Source organism: Macaca thibetana, chromosome 2 (assembly GCF_024542745.1).
Source record: "Macaca thibetana thibetana isolate TM-01 chromosome 2, ASM2454274v1, whole genome shotgun sequence".
NCBI lineage: Eukaryota > Metazoa > Chordata > Mammalia > Primates > Cercopithecidae > Macaca > Macaca thibetana.
The window spans coordinates 142789945-142808650 of NC_065579.1; the positions used below are offsets into that span (position 1 = coordinate 142789945).

General features: G+C 51.0%; 1 protein-coding gene across 3 annotated transcripts in view; it reads right to left on the reverse strand.

Annotated features, from left to right (window-relative positions):
- IQSEC1 (IQ motif and Sec7 domain ArfGEF 1) overlaps window positions 1-18706 on the reverse strand; it is a 387620-nt gene that overhangs the window by 263593 nt on the left and 105321 nt on the right. The window lies entirely within an intron of this gene.

The window sequence follows — 18706 nt, forward strand, 5'->3', positions numbered from 1 at the left end:
CCAGCAATGTGTGTTCCAGGTGCCTGAGTGCAAACCCCTTGTTCTAGAAGGACCTTGGTCTCCCTGTCCAGCAATTCTAATTCAGCATCGATGCACAGCAACTTGGATCACACAGTCCCCAGGACAGCAGGTGAGGTGGTGATGTGAGACGGGAATGGCTCACAGACACCTGTGGCATCTCCTTGACCCTGGGGGCCATGGGACAAGGTGCAGACCAGTCCCTGGTGGCTGAAGACCCTCCAGAGAATTCCCAGGAAGCCTGATGATGGGGAGAGGTGATCCCAGGAGCAGCTTTTGAAAATTCTTAATTTTTTGTTTTTGTTTTCCATTTGATCATAACCAGGACAGAAAAGAAAGCAAGCAGAGGCCGTGTGTGTGTGTGTGTGTGTGTGTGGTGTGTGTGTGTGTTCTTCACTTCATCGCCATCTTAGGTTGCTCACCCTGGGGAAGCAACCCAGGGTGCCCTGTTCTGTGAGCAGATCCTCCGGAAGTGGCCCAGGTGGTGAGGACCTGAGCCCCCTGCCACCAACCATGTGTGTGAGCCCAGAAGCAGATTTTCCACCCCTCGCTGCTGCAGCCCTAGGCAACATCACGACCACAATCACATGAGCGCCCCAGAGGCAGAGCCACTAGCCACACTGTTCCTGCGTTCTTACCTCAGAAGGGAGAGGCAGGGTGCCCTATGCACTGACCGAGAAACACAGGGTGCAACCGGGCCCCGCTTACGGACATGCCTGAGCAGGCAGCTCCTTTCTCTCTGTCCATCGCAATGACACCACAGGCCTATGTGTTTAAGTTCCCTAATAAATGCTGTGGACTGGTCACCCAGGTGTTCAGGGATCCTTTCTTCGGAGTAACAACTGACTCCAGCTTGGGAACATTTGGGGCACTCCTGCAGGAAACTCCCCTGCTTTAGGGTGACTCCAACTATGGGTTCAGCAGGACAGAACACAAGACCAACGATATTTGCTGTCTTCAGCTCCTACGTTTTGAGGTCACTTGTCACATGGTACTTGATAGCTAACACACAGCTCCTCCTCTGCACCTCTATCCCAGATCTCTGTCTTGTGGCCTTCACTCAGGACCACGTGAAGCTCTCTACTTATGTCTCTTAGGGTCTGTCTGCCTCAGTGGGACGAAAATGCCATGAGGGTAAGGGTTTTGTCACGTTCACGGCAGGGTCTCCAGTGCTTGTTATGTGGCTGAGGCATAGCCATGCAGCCACGCCAGGAGCTCCACATTCTGGGACGCCAGGGGACAAGCACTGACCCTGAGCCATCAGACTCTCCTGGGTCTCAGTTCCAGCTTCACCCCTTACTGGCTTCCAGGTGGCCTCAAAAGTCACTTAATCTCCATGAGCCCCAGTTTCCTCATTTGCGGATTAGGGATGACAGCAATTGGCCCCTAAAATGTGGTGAGGAGATAAGTATGTTCCTGGCACAGAGAGGTTGATGAATAAAGCTGCTTCTCTCACCACCTACCCAAGGTGTGGTTTGAGGAAGCGATCGTGCTCTGGGCCATTAGGCTGCTGCAGGGCTGCTCAGAGGCTGACCTGCGGGGGCCTGCAGGGAAGGGAACATCTGGAGGAGATGGTGCCTTCCACACACTGGAGCCCAGCATGGGGCCTGGCACTGAGCAGGCTCTAGGAAGTGTCTGCTGTGGGAAGCCAGGACTGCACTGGCCCAGAACCCACACTCCAACAGCAATACACAATGAAGTCATCTTTTACACCAAGGATGGCACATGCAGAGGATGCCCTGGAGCCCCTGGCATAACATCGCCCGTCCTATGGCCAAAGGAGCAATAATGTGGGAAGAAAAGTGAGAGGGGCTGGGCAGCCCCTGGGGTGGAGGATGCCTGTGCATGTGTGCCTGTGCATACATGTGTGCATGTGTGTACATGTGTGGAGTGCACTGTATGTGGGTGTGCCTGTATGTGCGTGTATGTGTGCCCATGATTATGATGGCACTCAGCATGGGCAAGGAAGCAGATGGTCAGGAGCATCCTGGAGCCTTCTGGTTCCTGCAGATAAAGCTGAGATCTAGGAACAGGATGATCCCCAATGCCTTTGCATGGGCTGTCCCTGAGGCAGACCTGGAGATAAGGGTTCAGCTACGAGTTAATTTGGGAAGTGAGAAGAGAAAGGGGCTAGGGAGGTGGGAAAAGAAAGAGAAGGGGGTTAACAATGGCACCGCATGATATCCACCACTGTGGGAAGCTAGGGCTCAGTTTACCTGGGAGCCCTAGAAACCAGTTCAAGCTGCCTCCAGCTCTCTTACCCCAGGGCCAAAGCAGCTGGGAGTGGCCGAAGGCTGCTCCTGGGGAGGGTAAGTCTGCACGCATCAGACTGCCTCACAGGTGGCCGAGGAGCTCCCCGGACAAGGAGAGCCTCTGGCCGTCCTCACGAGAGCACAGTGGATAACCAATCCTTCCTCCAGCTGGCTCTTAGACGGCCAAGGCTCAAGTGATTGTGTTTGTCGCTCTTGTTCCTCTTCTGTGGTAGAACCTGCAGACTGCCCCGTTCACCGTGTGTGCAGCCCCCCTTCCATGATCACTGGACTTGAGCCTCTGGAAAACTGAAATCTACCTTTCCCAGATGCCCTTGCAGCTCTCGTTCTGCGAATGTTCTCAGCTCCTCTGGACAGAGGCCTGCCCAGACTGAGAAGATGGGCATGAAAGATGAGAAGCAGGGTGGAGAAAAGAGCTCCTGGCTGGAAGGGAAGAGAGGCATCTGGTCCTCCCAAAGCAACTGGCTCCAGTGTCCAGGCTTGAGCCTCACAGGCAGTGGGGTTTCTATGGCAACAGTCAGGTGGATTTAGGTGATGGTCCAGGTTGTGTTGTTCCTGGCTATGGGATATCCAAGCTCGGTCCTGGACTCTCAGTCAAAACACATGGAAATAAATCCCTCTTAGCTCAAACTAGAAAAAGTAGATTCTGTTGTCTGCAACTAAGTGCCGTGACTGATCCAAATTCAAGTTCTCAAATCACCATGATTGTTTTTCTTATATGGCGTGATGCAGAAAAGCATAAGAAAAACAAGTAAAAACCATCTCTAATCCTACCACCTGGAGGTAATCGCTATCACATTTTTGCATGTATGCTTATGGGCTTTGTTTCCTGTCCATTTTTTTATGCAGTGGAAATGACAGTTTACATCACTCTCTGGCTGTCTTCCTTACTTAACATGGATCATAAGCACATTTCAGGGCCCTCATCCATGAGGCCTTCAGCAGCTCCCCAGTCTAAGTCAGGTTCCTCTACATCCATTCTGCAGCACTCTGCCCTTGGAACAAAATCCAAATTCCACACACAGCCCACAAAGCCTGTGGTGTCTGGCCCTGCTCACTCCTCCACCTTCTTAGGGTGGAGTTTCCCCTCAGCTCCCCACTGCAGCCACACCCTTTCATTCTGCCCTCACACAGACAAGCTCCCCAACACCAGCTCTAGGGCACTGCTGTTCCCTCTTCCTGGAAGGTCTGTCCTGTCCCTGGCTTTTCACTTCACTGGCTCTGTCTTCTGATTCAGATTTTACTTTAAATACCAGCTCCCAGGACAGGCCTTCCCAGTATCCCTCCTATCTAAATAGCCCTCCCCCGGACCCCCAGATTCTCTGCTATATTACCCCATTCATCCTTCTGTGAACATGTCACAGTCTGAAACTGTCTTATTTGTCTACTTGCTTACTGTCTTTCTTAATAGAATGTCACCTCCAAGAGGGGAGGCACTGCATCTGTCTTATTAATCACCATATTCCCTACAGAGTTCCTGCAAAATTCTTTTAAAACAACATTTACTTCTCACCATATACAAAAATTAACTCAGGGTGGGTGACATGGTCTGGGTGTGTCCCCACCCAAGTCTCATCTTGAATTCCCACGTGTTGTGGGAGGGACCCAGTGGCGGGTAATTAAGGCTTGGAGGCAGGTCTTTCCCATGCTGATCTTGTGATAGTGAATAAGTATCATGAGATTTGATGATTTTATACGGGGGAGTTTCCTTGCACAAGTTCTGTCTTTGCCTGACACTATCCATGTAAGAAGTGACTTGCTCCTCCTTGCCTTCTGCCATGATTGTGAGGCCTCCCTAGCCATGTGGAACTGTAAGTCCTTTAAACCTATTTTTCTTCCCAGTCTCAGGTATGTCTTTATCAACAGTGTGAAAATGGACTAATACAGTAAATTGGCACCAGTAGAGTGGGACACTGCTATAGATACCCAAAAATGTGGAAGTGACTTTGGAACCAGGTAGCAGACAGGGGTTGGAACAGTTTGAAGGTCTCAGAAGAAGATAGGAAAATGTGGGAAAGTTTGGAACTTCCTAGAGACTTATTGAATGGCTTTGCCCAAAATGCTGATAGCAATATGGACAACAAAGTCCAGACTGAGGTGGTCTCAGATGGAGATGAGAAACTTGTTGAGAACTGGAGCAAAGGTGACTCTTTTTATGTTTTAGCAAAGAGAATGGCAGCATTTTGCCTCTGCTCTAGAGATTTGTGGAACTTTGAACTTGAGAGAGATGATTTAGGGAATCTGGTGGAAAAATTTCTAAGCAGCAAAGCATTCAAGAAGTGACTTGGGTGCTGTTAAAAGCACTCAGTTTTCTAAGGGAAGCAGAGCATAAAAGTTTGGGAGATTGGCAGCCTGACAATGCAATAGAAAAGAAAAACCCATTTTCTGAGAAGAAATTCAAGCTGGCTGCAGAAATTTGCATACATAATGAGGAGCCGAATGTTAATCCCCAAGACAATAGGGAAAATGTCTCTAGGGAATGTCAGAGGTCTTCACAGCAGCCCCTCCCATCATAAGCCCAGAGGCCTAGGAGGAAAAAATGGTTTTGTAGGCCAGGACCAGGGTCCCCATGCCATGTGCAGCCTAGGGACTTGATGCTCTGCCTCCCAGCCATTCCAGCCATGGCTGAAAGGAGCCAATGTAGAGCTCAGGTTGTGGCTTCAGAGGGTGCAAGCCCCAAGCCTTGACAGCTTCCATGTGGCATTGAGCCTGACAGTACACAGAAGTCCAGAATTAGGGTTTAGGAGCCTCTGCCTAGATTTCAGAGGATATATGGAAACGCCTGGATGCCCAGGCAGAAGTTTGCTGTAGGGGCAGGGCCCTCATGCAGAACCTCTGCTAAGGCAGTGTGGAAGGGAAATGTGGGGTCAGTTCCCCCACACAAAGTCCCTACTGGAGCACCCCCAAGTGGAGCTGTGAGAAGAGGGCCACCGTCCTCCAGACCCCAGAATGGTAGATCCACCAACAGCTTGCACTGCGTGTCTGGAAAAGCTGCAGATACTCAATGCCAGCCTGTGAAAGCAGCCGGGAGGGAGGCTGTACTCTGCAAAGCCACAGGGGCAGAGCTGCCCAAGACCATGGGAACCCACCTCTTGCATCAGCATGACCTGCATGTGAGACATGGAGTCAAAGGAGGAGACCATTTTGGAGCTTTAAGATTTGACTGCCCCACTGGATTCTGGATTTGCATAGTGCCTGTAGTCCCTTTGTTTTGGTCAATTTCTCCCATTTGGAATGACTGTATTTGCCCAATGCCTATACCCCCACTGGATCTAGGAAGTAATCAACTTGCTTTTGATTTTAGAGGCTCATAGGTGGAAGGGACTTGCCTTGTCTCAGATGAGACTTTGGACTGCAGACTTTCGAGTTAATGCTGAAATGAGTTAAGACTTTGGGGCACTTCTGGGAAGGCATGATTGGTTTTGAAATGTGAGGACACGAGATTTGGGAGGGGCCAGGGACAGAATGATATGGTTTGGCTGTGTCCCCACTCAAATCTCATCTTGAATTCCCATGTGTTGTGGGAGGGACCCAGTGGGAGGTAACTGAATCATGGGGGCAGGTCTTTCCCATGCTGTTCTTGTGATGGTGAATAAGTATCATGAGAGCTGATGGCTTTATAAGGGGGAGTTTCCCTATACAAGCTCTCTCTATTTTTGTTGCCACCCATGGAAGATGTGACTTGTTCCTCCTTGCCTTCCACCATGATTGTGAGACCTCCCTAGCCACAGGGAATTATAAGTCCTTTAAACCTCTTTCTTTTGTAAATTGCCCAGTTTTGGGTATGTCTTTGTCAGCAGGGTGAAAACGGACTAAGACAGTGGGTTAAAGACTCAAATGTAACACCCAAAACTATAGCACTACCAGAAGAAAACATACAGAAAACACTTCAGGACAACACTTTCAGGTCTAGGCAAAGATTTTATACCTAAGACCTCAAAAGCACAGACAAGAAAAACAAAAACAGAGAAATGGGACTATATGAAATGAAAAAGCTTCTCCAATGGCAAAGGAAACAATCATGAGTGAAGAGACAACCTACAGAATGTGAGAAAACATTTGTAAACTACTCATCTGACAAGGGGCTAATATGCAGAATATACAAGGAACTCAAAGACTCAACAGTAAAAAAACACAAATAATCCCATTCAAAAGTGGGCAAAGGATATGAATGAGCATTCCTCAAAAGAAGACAGATGAAAAGCCAACAGGCATACAAAAAAAAAATCTTTGACATCACTAATCATCAGGAAACTGCAAATCAAAATCACAATGAAGTATCATCTTACCCCAGTTAGAATGGCTATTATCAAAAAGACAAAAAAGAACAAATCCTGGCAAGGATGTGCAGAAAAGGGAACTCATACACTGTTAGTGGGAATGTAAAATAGTCACAGCATAAATGGAAAACAGTATGGAGATTTCTCAAAAAACTAAAAATAGAACTACGAAACAATCCCATCAATTCCACTGCTGGGCATTTATCCAAAGGAAAAGAATCAATATATCAGAGAGGTACCTGCACTCAGTGTTTATTGCAGCACCATTCACAATGGCAAAGCTACGGAATCAACCTAAGTGTCCACAGGAGAAAACACTTCAGGACAAATGGATAAAGCAAATGTGGTATATGAACACAATGGAATACTATGCGGCCATAAAAAAGAATGAAATCCTGTCATTTACAGCAACATGGATGGAACGGGAGGTCATTATGTTAAGTGAAATAAGCCAAACACAGAAAGACAAATTGCACATGCCCTCACTCATATGCGGGAGGTAAAAAAAAGGTTGATCTCATGGAGGTAGAGAGTAGAATGATAGATACTAGAGGCTAGGAAGGGTGTGAGAGTGGGCGTAGGGGAAGGAGAGGCTGGTCAACGGGACAAACATACAGTTAGATAGAGGATATAAGTTTTTTTTTTTTTTTTTTTTTTTTGAGACGGAGTCTCATTCTGTTGCCAGGCCGGAGTGCAGTGGCCGATCTCGGCTCACTGCAACCTCCACCTCCTGGGTTCAAGAGATTCTCCTGCCTCAGCCTCCCGTTAGAGGGTATAAGTTCTAATATGTTTGACGGCAGAGTAGGGTGACTATAGTTAGCAACGATGTACTGCATATTTCAAAGTAGCTAAAAGAGAGGACTTGAAATGTTCCCAACAGATAGAAATGATAAATACTCAAGGGGATGGACACCCCAAATACCCTGACTTGATCATTACATATTCTATGCATGCAACAAAATATCACGTGTACCTCATAAATATGTAAAATATTATGTTTCAATGAAAACCAAAAGCAATATTTATAGTGGTAGCATAACAGCCAATATATCCAATATATTGTGTGTCACCTTTGACTTCACCCCTTCCTGTTTGTGGGTACATGGTAGTTTCTGATTTTAAGTAATACTGCAATGAATATCTTCATGCATGACTTTCTTTGTCCCTGCCTGTGATGATTTCCTTAAATAATAGTCTCAGAGGTAGAAAAACTGAATCAAAGAGCATGGATAGTTTTGAAGCTCCTTCATACACATTGCCACACTGCCTTCCAGAAAGTCTTCACCGAAGACCAAACCAACGTAAGTCCCACCACCACTGCAAGTGAAGGCTGAGAGAAAGGAAATGAGCCTTTCAGACAAGTGGTGCACGGGAATCATGGGATCATCTGGTAACAATTCAGATTCTGATCAGAGAGGCCTGGAGCGGATGGGAGACATTCGTTTCTAACAAGCTCCCAGGAGAATCCTCTAGGGGTCCTCATCCTTATGCTCCCTGCCTGCTCATCCTGGAAGTGTTGGCCTCCAGACTGACACAGCCTCTGGCACGTGTGTCTGTGCCCACACCCCAGGCTCCTCAGGCCAGCAGCCCCCGCAGGGGAGTCCAGAGCTTGTTCCCACTCTGCTTGCCCCACACCCTGTCTCCATGTGGCTCTCAGTTCCAGGCTGCAACTCCTGATGTTCTAAGTGGTTCTCCTGTGTTTTGAGTAGGGTTTTCTACCAGGGATAGAATGAGCTCACCCCTTCGGATGCCAGGATGCTTCGCTGCCCCAGGTGGGTTAGTGGCCATCTGTGGATACTTTTCTTGCCTGCCCAATCTCTACTCTTCTTATGCCAACAGCACATCTTCTGTCCTTTGAAGACCTCCCACCCCAGGTTCTCCTAGTCCATGTGGCATGGTTGCAGTTAACCCCCTCTAATAACAGAGTCAGAGAGTGCACACGCAGCCTACACCTGGCCAATCAGTGCACTTCGTGCTTTCTGCTTCAGCAACTGGTTCCAGGATGAACACGTAACCCACATCCAGCAAATCCACACCAGAATACTCAACACAATTTTTAGGAATGAGAAGCCTTCTCTCCTCTGGGGGCTGCCTGGGCTACCACCTGAAGCAGCCAGGCCAACATGGAAAAGCAGTGTTAAGATAACTCCTGGTGATGTAATTATGTTAAAATTACTAAATTTTAAATTTAAAGCAGTGTTAAAATAACTCCTGGCCCCTGAGTCAAGCCAGAGCTGATGCTGACTGGAGATGGGAGTGGGGCACAGGGGTGATGGGACAAAAGTCATCAAAATGCAGCACTGACTGGAGCACTGAGAACTCGGCACAAACTTAAGAGGGAAGTGGACTCCAGAGAGAGAACCCAGGAGTGCACGTGCACACACACACGGGCACACATACAGGCACATGCACATGGGCACACCCAACACAGTTTAAGCTGGAACAGTGCAAAGCACCAGGGTAATGCAGCCAACCAAGAGGGCTGCTCTATTCCAGTAGGAGGTTTTCACCACAATATTGGGGTCTTTATATCATAAGCTATTAGCTTTGAAGCAAGAATAAAAATAAGAGACACCATAGCCAGCTATTAGGCAATGCAATGGGTGCCAGAGTCAAACAGTATGTAAAGATGGTCCAGCAGCCTTTTGGAGTCTTTAGAAATCCTTGTGCCCTTCATTTCTCCCTGAGGAAATCTGCAGCGTCACTGCTGTCCTTTCATTATGCATGTACAGGGCCTCAAATGCACCATCTCACGTGATACAGGGAAACTGAGGCTCAGACAGATGAGGCGGGCGGCCCACTCAAGGGCACACAGACTGTCAAAGCAGATGGACACAGGAGAAAAGGTTTTCTTCCTAAATGCTGTAATTGACTCACCTCCAGAGGCAGGTTTCCGGGAGGCTGCAGAGGCTTAAACCATTTGTACCTGCTTTTTCTCAGAATCTGCATGTAATTCTGAGTTCTTTCTCTAAACGATCCACCTAAAACTAAGTTGTTTTAAGTGTTAGACCCCAAAGACCTGATCAGCCCCAACCACTTTAACACCCCCAGGCCATTTCCCACTCCCTTCTCCCCTCCATTTAAGAACCTCAAACTCAGGGATGCTGTTATACATTCAACGTTTTTGAGGTACCCGAAGACCTCAGCTTCCAGAGTGTCTGCGGTAGTGCTCATCTGCAATTTCTGCCCTATTCCTGATGATTTCGACACTTGTTATGCAAACAACATCTATAGAGACCCATTCCCTATAATGCTTAAATGCCTCTTTCAAGGCCTTCTTTACCTTAAAATAAAACCAAATCCTCCTCCCTCTCCCTGGGGCCTGAGCTCAGGGGTCTCAGCCTGGTTTGACTTCAGCAGAGAGCTGCCTACCCAGGGCTTGGTGTGTGAGAGGCTCCCCGACTTGTTAGAGGTGAGGGGCAAGCATCCCGGGCCAAAAGGTCAGGGGTGGCAATCTGAGAGGCTTCTGGGAGGAGACCTGAGGGGCAACCAGCACCTGGACAAGAGCACAAAACACATCCACACTCCCCCAGGAGCCTGGGCTAAGCTCGGGGCAGAGCAGTGAGCCTAAGCAGGCCCCACCCCGCAGGAGCAGGTGGGAGAGGCCACACATCCACACGAGCCCGTGGCCAGAATGTACCTGCAGAAACTGTGTCTGCGGGCAGGTCTCAGCTTTCCTGTCCAAATAGCATTTGAGGGATAAACATTCGTGACACTTTCTTCTTCCCTCCTTCCCCAGCCAAGTCCTCTGGGCACAGCAAGGCTCTAAGGCCTCCATCCTGCCATGGTTGGGGGAGGTTTGGGGCTGGGGAGTAGATGGAACCATGGCCGGGGGTGTGGGAGCAGGGCCTGGCACAGAGGAGGTCTGTTTTCCACAAACAGGTGTTGAATGAAGCAAAGAGGTGAGAAAAGCAAAGTCATGTATGACAAGAAGGCAAGTCAGCCTTCCTTAAACAGGACAGGCCCAGAAAGACCGAAGCTGGTTCATCCGGACAACAGTGAACCATGGCAGGATCTTGAGCAGAGGAGAGCTGTGATAAAAATAATGTTCCTGAAAGACTGCTTTTGCCATCTAGGAGTGGCGTGAAAAGTCAAACAGAAGGGGAATGAGAATAGCAAGGGTCATGACCAGCACTTCCCGAGGGCAGATGGAGTGCCTGGCCTGTCCTGACCTCTTGGTATCAATCACTGCATTCCCTCTTCAAAGGGTACCCTTCGAACTGGGCATTGCCATTGTCCCCTGGGTGCAGATGAGGACAGTGAGCTGCCTGAGGCCACAGTGCTGGTGAGGGATGCCAGCAGGACTCCACACCCAGGAGTCTACCCAGGCTGGTACCATCGACCAGTACGGTGCGCTCTGCCGCATCCCAGCCATGTGCTTCTGGGGAGGCCCCTTCACCTCTGGGCCTCAGTGTTCCACTCTGTGTCCCGGGAGTGGTAACTGCCCATCTCACAGGGTGGTTCTCTCTCACTCCAGACTGTTCTATCCCCTGCACTGTGGGCAAAGATCACCCTGTGAGAAACCCTCTCACACCTCATCATTTCAGGAGAAAGGAAAATACCTCAAAAGATTTCCTTGAAAGGCCACTTTTCACCAAACCAGCTGATATTTTGAGTTTTCAGTTTTTTTCCCCTGGGAAAAGTCTGGAAGGAACCGTTTTGTGTTGATAAAATCTGGGAAACCTCCAAGGACTTTAGGATTCACCTCGCGTTTTGGTTCTGGATCAAGCAGTCACCTTGACACAAAACCGCATCCTGTCCTGGGATGGCCACGTGGCTGGGAATCTTTAATGTGCCCAGACCATGGGAATGTTAGGAGGGATGCTGCTCCCGGATCTGAGTCTCATGTCCCCTCCCACCGGCCTCAGACCCTCACTCACCTGTCGCCAGAGACCCAGCTGGACAGAGAACTAAATGGGACCTCAGCGCCTGCAGCCCTGGCTCCCCCGGGGGACTTGCTCCCTGCACCAGCCCTGTCCACTCAGGCTTTGGGGACTGGCCCAGAGCCGACTTAGCTGGCCAGATCCCAGGGCCTCTTGCTACTGGAGGAAGGCATGCTCCCTGAAGCAGTGGGCTTCGAAGCCCTGCCTCCAGGCTGTAGAGGCCCTTGGACAATCCCTGTGGGCTCTGAGGACAATCCCAGATGCCTTGTCAACATGAAGGTTCCATTTGTCAGGCCCCTGCATGAGGGTCCCAACCCCCTGAAGATCTTCATGTTAACTGCTGCTGGCAACAAAAGTAGATGGCTCTGGGACTTGGACGGGCCATATCTCTCTAAGCCTCAGTCTCCCCATCTGTCACACATGGGGTAGGTCCACAGTAGTGGTTCTCTGAAAGTGTGGCCTGGGCACCCACAGCATCAGCATCACCTAGGAACATGTTAGAAATGCAAATTCTCTGGCCCCACTCAAATCCCCTGAATCAGGAACTCCCTGTGTGAACAGGGAGATTCTGGGGGCTTCTAAGTCAAGATGGAGTGCAAAGTCCCACTGCAGATGGTGTCTCAGGATTCCTTGCTATGGAGTCCATGGGTCCCAGGAGAGGCAGCCAAGACACAAGGGCTTGAACCATCTGGCTGTGCAGAGGCTTCCCACACTCAGTGAGCCAGAGGCCCAGGCTCATACCCGCTTCCCCACAGCAGGCTCTGGGTGCTCCTGGGGCAGGTGGCGCCCAGCCTCAGACCCTGGAATCTGAATCTTGTGCACACAGAAGTGAGAAGCAGGTGAGGGGACTGGGTGCTGTGCGGCAACCAGACAATACTGGGAGCACAGCCACTGCAGTTCAGGTGCCCATGCCTGATGACCCCAGAAAGGCTTTGTCCTCTGGGTCAGCTAGAGGTTGCACTGCCCCGGGAGTCCACACTGGCTGCAGACCAAATGCACGTGGCCAGCTGGAAGCCTTCATCCCACTGGAGACTATACAGCCACCTGCCTCCTGAGCTCACCTTTAGGACACCGGGCAGGCATTTTGCACTCAGCCTGGCCCAGCTGACCCCCATGGCCTCCCCATCTCAGTTGGGGCTCCTCCACCCGTCCCCGGGCTCAGGCAAAACACTGGGCTGTTGTGTCCCTCTGTATCTTCCACACCCTCCCATTGGCCCCCAAAAGAATCAGCCCTTCCCCAACCCTCCCCTGCCCTGCCTGGAGCAGGCCACCACCAGCACTCCCTCTAACACTGGCAAGTGTCTCCTCGTGGGTCCTCAACTCCATGTCACCCCCATGTCTGCCCTGCACACACAGCCAGACAGATCTTCAGGAGATGGACAAGCTCACAGCCCGCTCAGAGCTGCCGTCGCTTGCACGTCAAGCCAGCATCGCCTGGGCTGGAGCCCACCCGTGGTCTTTCTGCTCCCCCACCCCACCCTCACCTCCTGCCACCACCATCTCTCTCGTCCCCACTCCAGCCACTAGTCCTCCCGGTGTTTCTCACACACAAGGCCACTCCTGCCTCAGGGCCCTGGCTCCTGCTGGTCCCTCCTCCTGGCACGTGCTGCCCCAGGTCCACACAGCATCGTCCCCTCCCTCAGGTCTTGGCTCAAATGTCACCTTCTCAGCAAGGTCATCCCTGGCCACCCCCCCACACACACACCCAGACCCACCAGGGTGGACTACCCTTCCCTCTCTTGCCAGACAGATCCCTGAAAGTCTCTGTCTGCATGTGACACCTACTGCAACCACCGCGGAGCCTCCAGGAGCTTCCCGTGATGGCAGGGTACCAGCTGTGTGCCAAGTACCGGCTATGTGGCTCTGCGGAGGTTACTTCACCTCTCTGGGCCCATGTTTCCTCATTTGTAAAATGCACCTCCACTCTAGGTGGTTGTGGAGATTGACTATACCTGCCTAGAACACAGCAAATGCCCAATTAGTTATGATGAGTGACATCATTCTCTGCTATAGGCCCAAGTTTCCTGGGCTGTAGTCAGGAGGCCGGGTTCTAGTTCACCTCCCCCACTCTGTGTGACTGAGGGCAAGAAAGGGCATCCTGCAGTTGCAGAACACGGGATGGCCAGGAAGCAGGCTGAGTCCCTTGGTGGCTCTAAAACACATCCCCAAAGCCTGCCAAGCAGTGGGGCCAAGCACTCCTTTCAAGCAGTGGGGCTGAATTCCCTTTGTGAACATGGGCTGGACTTAATGATTTGCTTCTTGTCTCAATCCTTCTGGGTTGCTATAACAAAAAAGCCATACGCTGGCTGCCTTATAAACAAGATAAATTTATTCCTCAACGTTTGAGAGGCTGGGTAGTCCAAGATCAAGGCTCCCCCAGATTCGGGATCTGGCGAGGGCCACTAGTCCGGTTCACAGATGGCACCTCGGTGCTATCCTCACATGGTGGAAGCAGCAGGCTCTCCAGACAGGAGGCTGGCTCACCTCTTGTGTCCTTTATTAGGACACAAATCACAGTCCCAAGGGCTCTGCCACTGTGACCTAAGTACCTCCCCAAACTTCCTACCAGCATCACCTGGGTAATTAGCTTGCAATTTACAAATGCTGGGGGCACACAAGTACCCAGACACTTCTGATGAGCAGAAGGGGGCAGACATGACAATGGGCGATTTCTGTGTTTGGGTCATGACAGACATTGTCATTCTGTCTTGCTCTCTGGGATCGCTGGCTCTGGGGACACTCAAGTAACCTATGGAGAGCCCCATGTGGGCAGCAACTGAGGCCTCCTGCCAAAAGCCATGTGGCTGAGACAGGTCAGAAGCAGATCCCCCCACTCCAGTCAAGTCTTCAGATGACCGTAGCCCCCACCCTGAACTTGCCTCAACCTCAGGAGAGACTCAGCCAGAACCACATCAGAACTGGAGGATAACAAGTGTTCATTAAGGTTTGAAGCCAGACGGTTTGGGGGTCATTAGTAAAACAGCAGAAAACTGCTACTAGAGTCCTCCCCTCTTTGACTGTCTAGGCCCCCATGAGAGACACCGTCTTCCACCCTTACCCCCAGCCTGATCCTTGGGAGCCTCTGCTCCATGCCATTTTGTGAAAGCACAGAAAACCATGGTCTCTCTCTCACCACCAGTAAAGCAGTAGGGAACATATTCTAAACACAGATCGTAGGTTCCGCCTCCTGGAGCAAGCTCAAAACAAGCCCCAGGTCCCAGTGGGAGGTGACAATGTGCTAGCAGCCCTCACTCTCAGTGCCTCCTCAGCCTCGGAGTCCACTCTGGTGGCACTTGAGGAGCCCTTCAGCCCGCCACGGGACCGTGGGAGCCCCTCTCTGGGCTGGCTAAGGCCGGAGCCGCCTCCCTCTGCTTGCAGGAGGTGTGGAGGGAGAGGCGCGGGCAGTAACCGGGACTGTGCTCGCAGGCCACTGTGAGTTCTAGCGGGCACGGGCGCGGGCTTAGCAGACCCGCACACGGAGCGGCCAGCCGGCGCCGCCACTCAGGGCAGTGAGGGGCTTAGCACCCGGGCCAGCAGCTGCGGAGGTTGCCCAGGGTCCCCCAGCAGTGCCGGCCCGCCGGTGCCGCACTCAAATTCTCACGGGGCCTTAGCTGCCTCCCTGTGGGGCAGGGCTCGAGACCTGCAGCCCGCCGTGTCTGAGCTCCCCGTCCTGCGGTGGGCTCCTGCGCCACCCTAGCCTCCCTGATGGGCGCCGCCCCCTGCTCTGCGGCACCCGGTCCCATGGACAGCCCAAGGGCTGAGGAGTGCAGGCCCGGCTCAGGACTGGCGGGCAGCTCCGCCTGCAGCCCTGGTGCAGGATCCACCTGGTGAAGCCAACTGGGCTCCTGAACCTGATGGGGACTTGGAGAACTTTTATATCTAGTTGGAGGATTGTATGTACACCAATTGGTACTCTGTATCTAGCTAACCTAGTGGAGGCTTGGAGGACTAGCACTCTGTGACTCTGGTGTCTAGCTCAAGGATTGTAAATGCACCAATCAGTACTCTGTGTCTAGCTCAAGGTTTGTAAATACACCAATCGGTACTCTGTATCTAGCTAACTAGCACTCTGTGGCTCTGTCTAGCTCAAGGATTGTAAACACACCAATCAGCACTCTGTCAAAATGGACCAATCAGCTCTCTGTAAAACAGACCAATCAGCAGGATGTGGGTGGGGTCAGATAAGGGAATAAAAGCAGGCTGTGCAAGCCAGCAGTGGTAACCCGCTTGGGTCCCCTTCCACACTGTGGAAGCTTTGTTCTTTTGTTCTTTGCAATAAATCTTGCTGCTGCTCACTCTTTGGGTCCACGCTGCCTTTATGAGCTGTAACACTCACTGTGAAGGTCTGCAGCTTCACTCCTGAAGCCAGCGAGACCACGAACCCACCAGGAAGAATGAACAACTCCAGATGTGCTGCCTTTAAGAGCTGTAACACTCACCACGAAGGTCTGCGGCTTCACTCCTGAACCCAGCGAGACCACGAACCAACCAGAAGGAAGAAGCTCCAGACACATCTGAATGTCTGAAGGAACAAACTCTGGACACACCATCTTTAAGAACTGTAATACTCACTGCGAGGGTGTGCGGCTTCATTCTTGAAGTCAGTGAGACCAAGAAGCCACCAATTTCGGACACACCGGGGTGCAGCCCCCTGGGCAGGGCACCATGACCCCAGGCTTTGAGAGACCAGCCAGCATCCTGAAGCACCCAGATGCATGCGTACACCACACTAAAGCACAGAGCTGACAAGGGATGACGGAAACTCAGGGCGCCTGCCTGCTGGGAACAGGCAAGGTCCATGCATTTAGGCCAGCTTTTAAATGCATCAGTGAGCTGCTACAAAACTAAGAAAACAGCGAGGTAGAACCAAAAAAACATCAGCTGGTTACAGATACGGAATCTGTTGTATCTATACAATGGAATATTGTTGAGTCATAAAAAGGAATGAAGTACTGATACGTAAAAACATCACATCTGGGTAAAGAAGCCAGGCACAACAGGTACATATTGCATGATTCCACTGACATGAAACGTCCCAAATAGGTGAATCTATAGAGACAGGCAGTGGATTAGTGGATGTCAGGGGCTGGGGAGAGGGGAGCAGGAGTGACTACTAATATGTGCAGGGTTGCTTTTTGGGCTGATGCAGATGTTCTGCAATTAGGCAATGGCGAGGGGTGTACAAGTCTGCAGATACCCTAGCATCACTGGACTATACACTTTAAAAGGGCCAGTGACAGTTTGTGAATTACATCTCAACAAAGCTCTTAAAACAACAAAATGGACCAGTGATCCCTGACAAGGAGGGAGCTCTAATAGGAGGCCCTGCTCAGAACTGGGACCCCAGGAGCTGCGCCTACAGCAAGAACTCCTGCCCTGCCACCCCCACCCCATCCCCATGCTGGGTAGAGAGAAAAGCAACAGTTTCCCCTGAGAGTGCACAACTGCCCAGAAAAGGGACAGGCCAGGCACAGCACAGCCGGACAGGAAGAACTCCCACAGCGGGCACTCCTGTTAACCTCATCTCTTTTGCGATGATTTACCCTGAGACACCAGCCTGAGCTAGCTGGCAAGGCCACAGCAGGCGGCCCCCCCATGCCCCATCGCTGTGGACAGAGGCATCTGGGTCTCAATCCTGGATCTTTTTGTGTGGCCCCTGGGGGAGGTGAGAGGGGAACTCCACTGCTGTGCTGATGTGGGTTCCCTGCTGGGCCTCCTGCTAATAGAACAGCTGTTGCTGCTCACAGCCACCCACACTGCCTGTCCTGCTGTTGGTCCCTCTGCTGTCCACATGCACAACCTCACAAAATGCCATGCTGCAAGTCCCAGGGTCAATGCAGAGCCAGCCACTAGACCTCAGCCCGGGGAGGCAGGGACCTGCAGGGGCTACACAGCCACTCTTGGAGGATACCAACGGTTGACATTAGAGGGTACAGATGGAACTCCCATGAGAAAAGAAGCCCCCTGCATTCCCTAGGCCTGGGGCTGGGTGTGGAGAAAGCCACAGCAACACCCCTGAACAGCTAGGCTCAGCCACACGGCCAACAGCCATGCTACCAACACACCCTGGCCACACTGAGTTACCTGTTCTCTTGCATTTGCTCTCCATGGGTCACAAGTCATGAGAAAACACACCAAATACCAGAGAATGATGAGACTCCCAGACTACCCGAGTCCCGGGCAGTCTCTGTCCTACATTTGTTCCTTCTTCCTTTCAACAAATATTTCAGCAACTACTGTGCCCAGTGCTGTGCCAAGTGCTAGAGATTCACTGGTGGCCGGATAGACACAAGACCCTGCTGTGATGGAGCTGATCTTTTGGGGTCAAAGTCAATCAACAAATGAGCAGATAAAGAGGCAATTTCAGACACTGGGAGGTGCTAGGAAGCCAGGTCAGGGGTGTGGTCAAGAGTGAGGATGGGGCTCTCAGCCCAGTGCCTTAGTGCCTTCAGACTGCTGTTACAAAGTACCACAGACTAGGTGGCTTATGAACCACAGAAAGTTATTTTGCTTCCAGTTATAGGGGCTGGAAGTCTGAGATCAGGTGCCCTTAGGAGGGCCCTCCTCTGGTTTGCACCCTTCTCAGGTTCCCTTTGTGTCCTCACATGGCAGAGAGCAGCAAGCCCCCTGGGGCTCTCTTCTCATCAGAGCTCTCACGTGGCAGGCAACCAATGTACTCAAAATCTAACAGAAGGCAGACACCTCTGAAAAGAGAGTGAACATGAGCACTAACCTACCCGAAATATTGGAAAAAGTAATGGCTGAGAATTTTCTAAAATTAATGACATTCCCAAACTACAAATCCAAGAAGGCATAAGACATCAAGCAGATTAAATATGAAACCAATCCAATAGTCCCATAGACTGTTCTTTTTTATAAACATAGAAACTGACCCTCTGGTCTTAAAGTTTGAACCTTACATTTGTTTTATCTGAATTCCTGCCTCAGAAAACACCTTCAGTCCTCTCAAAAAAGTATCAAAGAACCGAAATTCACCAGATCACCACATCCAGACAGTAAGATGCAGGACCCCTCATTCATCATGATAGCTTTCTTGTCCCTCCCTAGTTTCTGTTTCTTATACATTGTTACATTTCCTCCCGGCTACATAAACCCCTAGTTTTCATCAGTTAGGCAGATGGATTTGAGGCTGAGCTCCCATCTCCTTGGCTGCAATGCCTGATTAAAGCCTTCTTCCTTGGCGATACTCAGTAGTCTCATTTGTTGGCTTTCTGTGAGGCAGGACTTAGACCAA